This window comes from Berghia stephanieae, chromosome 1 (assembly GCF_034508935.2).
Source record: "Berghia stephanieae isolate SIO BIC M18660-M18661 chromosome 1, UCSD_Bste_1.3, whole genome shotgun sequence".
Taxonomy (NCBI): domain Eukaryota; kingdom Metazoa; phylum Mollusca; class Gastropoda; order Nudibranchia; family Aeolidiidae; genus Berghia; species Berghia stephanieae.
This window is the reverse complement of record NC_088360.1, coordinates 48379906-48385176: the sequence shown is the minus strand read 5'-3', so window position 1 is coordinate 48385176 and position 5271 is coordinate 48379906. Positions and strand designations below refer to the sequence as shown.

The following is a 5271-nucleotide window of genomic DNA, read 5'->3' as shown; positions in this document are numbered from 1 at the left end:
TACAGTGAATAACAGATAGATGATTTACAATGAACAAATATCATCTCCCAAAACTAACTATACATTCGACTGTTTCCCTCTAAGCCAGGGCATCTGGCCAGTACCAGGACAAAGCCAAGTAATCTCATTCCAAGACAAAGACAGAAAGCATGTTGGAAAACAGATATAAGGGAATAGAAGACACCGTATGTACCCCTCCCCCCCCCCCCCCGCCCACTATGGGAGCGGCATTAAACTCGTCCCCTCAAATGCACTTCACTTCAAGAAAGAGTGGCGTCAAATTGATGAGCTGTCCTTTAATTGGAGAAAAATCTTGAATTCACAACACCATCCCACCATACACAGCTTCTGAGATGTTCATCACGAGAAGATGTTCATCACTGTCCAAAGAAGAGTTAGATATTTCTGGGAAAAATTGAGTTGCTTCTTGACAAATTTCCATTTCTCTTTGAAGGAGACTTGCAATTCCTTGAAAAGGTGTGATCTACAATGAAAGAAAACGAAAATTGTGAAATAGTGAATCGTGTCTTTAGGGCAAAATCGTCCACTTATTTGCAGGTCTGATAATCCAAGTCATTATGGGCTCCTTGTGTCGGACATCTAAAAAAATGATGCAAAATATTGTCTATTACAACAATGTTAAACTAGGCCAATCAAAGCGTTCGAATGTCAGACCTGCATAAATGTACACGTCAGACCAAGTCTTTATTAGTTATTTTAAAAGAAGAAAAATCGTAAAATAACATTGAAGCGATTCATATACCGAGTTGTTGAAATTTTACTTCTTTTATTTATTTTATTCCTTGAAGTGTTCTCGGCACACAGAATGGGGTCTGAGCGGACCAATTCAACCACAGCTCTATATCGACTGATGATTGAAAGAACAAGATTATCTAGAGAAAAAAAGCTTGTATATTCATTGTCTAGGGAATCTATAAAACTTTGGACAATATGGGCGATTCCAGTTGACATGAGACATCTTGTATGGTGGATTATCTGTATTCCTTCATGGAATGCCTAGGCGACGGTATCTAATATTACCGTTGCGAAAGGGCATAATTTAAATTAATCATTTTAATAGAATATAGAGGATGGGAAATATATTGAAAAATATACAAATTAACATAGAAAGCTAAATATTAAAAAGGTAACCGTTTTTCCCGTTTCAAATATTTCCATTTATTGTAAAGAATACTAAATATTACCTATACTTCTACAATGGAGTTCTCGGTGGCTCAGTTGGTAGAACACATACGATTTATACTCAAAGAGATCAGGTTCGACTTTTTTGTGACTCCCTGACCACCCAGCAGTAATTGGATAGCTGGGTTTGTTAGATCTGGCGGAAGTACTTTGTGAAGACTATCCAAAGTAAAGCAACCAATTGCTATTGTCCGCTCAACGATATAGAAACCGGGAGAGATACAGGTTCCATGGTCCTTATGGCCCTGAATGGCTACTTTTTAAATTTACTTCAACAACGATCAAAATATCTTAAGAGGTTGTCTGCCATTATAGATGTCAAAGAAAAAGTAGGAGATTTTTTTTCAGAAAGAACCTAATCTCAGGATCAATCTAGATAGCTGAATCAAGTCTCAGTTCGCCTAAACGTCCCACAAAGACAAAGATAATGGAAGCAAATTATAGTATAACGTGATGAACCATAAAGCTGACCTCTGAAAAAAATATATTCCCTCTTGACAAATGAGCCCTAATTCACAAAATAAATTCAACGGAATAAAAAACAATGGATATAAATATACTTTGTATTTTGACGTATTAACGTTTATTATTCCACCCCTCTCCCTAAACAGCAACGCGTAATGATATCGTGTTTACATTAATAAATTGTGGTGTCCGATTATCAAGCGTAAATTTCACTAAAAATCAGATTGTTTAAAAAGAATTATCATTTGTATATTTTCAAATATATATTTTATTCAATGATGACGAAATAGGAATCGATTGAGGGCTAGAATAAATTAATGATTTCTTACAGTCTTGCGTTTTGGAATTCGAACTTTGTTCCCAACGCGCACTCGCAAGCTCGTGCAGCGGTTGGGAATACTTCTGGAATTCCAAAAAGCAAGAGTAAGAATCGTAAATATTTTGCTTGTCATTTTAAAAATCCTGTCAAATATCTATTTCCATTCTGTCATATGAATTAATTGACCAGAAAACACATGGTTCCGATCACAGACTATTCTCTATGGTTCCGATAGCACAGGTTGGGTTGTAATTATAACACCTATAACTCGCAATGACAGAGGAACCGATAATAGTCTCGGGTACCTCTTTGTTTATTTTGATGGAAATAGTTTTTAAAAGACTAATGTCCTAATTAAAAAGTAGTAAGCACAATGGCCATACCAATCGTCAATTTGCTGAAGAAAAGAAAAAAGAAAGAAAAAATAAAGAAAAAAAAGAAAAAAATAAAGAAAGAAAAAAAGAAAGAAAAAAAGAAAGAAATTAGAAAGAAAAAAAAAGAAAGAAAAAAAGAAAGAAATTAGAAAGAAAAAAGAAAGAGAGAAAAAAGAGAAGAGAGAAAAAAGAAAGAAAGAAAAAAGAAAGAAAGAAAGAAAAAGAAAGAAAAAGAAAGAAAGAAAGAAAAAGAAAGAAAGAAAGAAGAAAGAAAAAAGAAGAAAGAAGAAAGAAAAAAAGAAAGAAAAAGAAAAAAGAAAGAAAAAAGAAAAAGAAAGAAAAGAAAAAGAAAAAGAAGAAAGAAAAAAGAAAGAAGAAAGAAGAAAGAAGAAAAGAAAAAGAAAAAAGAAGGAAAGAAGGAAAAGAAGAAAGAAGAAAGAAGAGAAGAACGAAGGAAAAGAAAGGAAAGAAGGAAGAAGAAAGAAGAAGAAGAAAGAAGAAGAAAAGAAGAAAGAAGAAAGAAAGGAAAGAAGAGAAAGAAGGAAGAAGGAAAGAAAGGAAAGAAAGAAAGAAAGAAAGAAAGAAAGAAAGAAAGAAAGAAAGAAAGAAGAAGAAAGAAAGAAAGAAAGAAAGAAAGAAAGAAAGAAAGAAGAAAGAAAGAAAGAAAGAAGAAAGAAAGAAAGAAAGAAAGAAAGAAAGAAAGAAAGAAAGAAAGAAAGAAAGAAAGAAAGAAAGAAGAAAGAAAAAAAGAAAGAAAAAAAGAAAGAAAAAAAGAAAGAAAAAAAAGAAAAAAGAAAAAGAAAGAAAGAAGAAAGAAAGAAAAAAGAAAGAAGAAAGAAAGAAAGAAAGAAAAAGAAAAGAAGAAAGAAAGAAAGAAGAAAGAAGAAAAGAAAAGAAGAAAGAAAGAAGAAAGAAAGAAGAAAGAAGAAAAAGAAAGAAGAAGAAGAAAGAAGAAAGAAGAAGAAAGAAGAAGAGATAGAAGAAGAAGGAGAATGAAGAAAGAAGATGTAGTAGAAGAAGATGTAGTAGAAGAAGAAGATGTAGTAGAAGAAGAAGATGTAGTAGAAGAAGAAGATGTAGTCGAAGAAGAAGATGTAGTAGAAGAAGAAGATGTAGTCGAAGAAGATGAAGTAGTAGAAGAAGAAGTAGAAGAAGAAATAGAAGAAGAGGAATATGTAGTAGAAGAGGAATATGTAGTAGTAGAGGAATATGTAGTAGTAGAGGAAGAATAGGTAGTAAAGAAGATGATGTAGCACAAAAAGAAGATGCAGTAGACGATATAATAGAGGATGTAGTAGAAGAAGAAGATGCAGTAGAAGAAGATATAGTAAAGAAGAAGATGTAGTAGAAGAAGATGAAGTAGAAGAAGATGAAGTAGAAGAAGATGAAGTAGAAGAAGTTGTTGTAGTAGAAGAAGATTTAGTAGAAGAAGATTAGTAGAAGAAGATGCAGTAGAAGTGGAGTCTAGGTATACTGATATTTTTTTGGGGGGAGGGGGGGGGGGCGGATAGATTTCTTATTCTTGTATTTCTCATTCTTTCTCTTCTGGCACATTTCGTACACATTTGTTAAGATCTTTTTCTTAAACCGGTGTTTCTTAAAGTATTTTGAGTTTGAAACCGATTGTTGGGAACCAGTTGTTAAACATGTTACATGCCAATTATTTGATGAGTGTAGTCGACAATCGTACCCCATTTTTATATTCGATGACAGCATAGAACGCACAAGAATCTAGTTTTGAATATTATGTCATGCAAGATAAAAAAAAAGGTGATCAGAATTGAATTTTGTTTGAATTAAATACCTTCGAGTGATATTGGCACCATAGGTGCCGTTCTCCTGTGTCTGTGTCTGTACCATACGTTGCATGAAGAAATCATTGTTGTTTGTTGTTTGTTGCTTTAGGTCTCTTCCAACACAATTGAGGTTATATGAGAGACCGCTGAAACAAAAAAACAAGCAATCTAACAAAAATAGTACAAATGTAAATCAAAATCATAACCTAAAGATATCATAAGCTAAATTATAAATAACCAAGAACAAACAGGCAGAAGATTTACAGAAAAAAAAATATCCCCTGTCAAAAATACAATCACAAACCAAAGAAGCAGGATAGGCTAGTAAAGAGAAGAAACGACATCACTATCGGATCGTACACCCATGCGAACATCATAGGTATATGATTCAAGGGTGATGCTCCCATCCAACCACCCGCCATGCAGAAATCAATGTGGCTTTAGGAAGACTAGGCGGAGGGGGGGGGGGGGGGGGGGGGGGGGGGGGGGGGGAGAGAAGAGGGAGTTTTACTGCTTCTTACATAATCTTCAGGGACTAAAACATCTGGAAAACTAAAAACATCTGTAATCAAATCTGACTGCATGTCTGTGTATCAAACATGTTTAGATAGAATTTCTGGGTCGTATGTTGTCATATCATCAAAGCGATAAATGCCAAAACAATTAATATAAAATTAAAACAAGAAATACAAATTTGGGGTTTATTACAAACTATTTCTTGTACAGGAATTGTATACTTCGAATTTTTAAAAATGATGGAGCTCTACACCAAGTTACGGACAATAAAACGTCTATTGATGATGGGAAAACAATATTTGAAAGATAATCCGGAGTTTATATAACGGCACACACACACACACACACACACACACACACACACACACACACACACATATATATATATATATATATATATATATATATATATATATATATATGTCAATTAGCTTCAATATGTTTCAACAGTCGTGATGTTACTCCTCGTACTCACGCATAGTAACTTAGTAACTGGTTCTAAACTATCGTAACAATGGTGGACGCCCTTATGAAATACTTCGACGAGCATTATAAATCTGATCATGTTTTGACTTTTATACATTCTGATCACATGACA

The 5271-nt window shown here is 33.7% G+C and overlaps 1 long non-coding RNA gene across 1 annotated transcript; it reads right to left on the bottom strand.

Moving 5' to 3' along the window:
* Positions 1-281: 281 nt before the first annotated feature.
* On the bottom strand, positions 282-4571 carry LOC144964123 (uncharacterized). Its single transcript, XR_013643751.1, has 2 exons — positions 4166-4571; positions 282-484 (listed from the first exon to the last, which is right to left on the bottom strand). It is a non-coding gene; the product is annotated as an uncharacterized LOC144964123 (long non-coding RNA).
* Between the last annotated feature and the right edge of the window lie 700 nt (positions 4572-5271).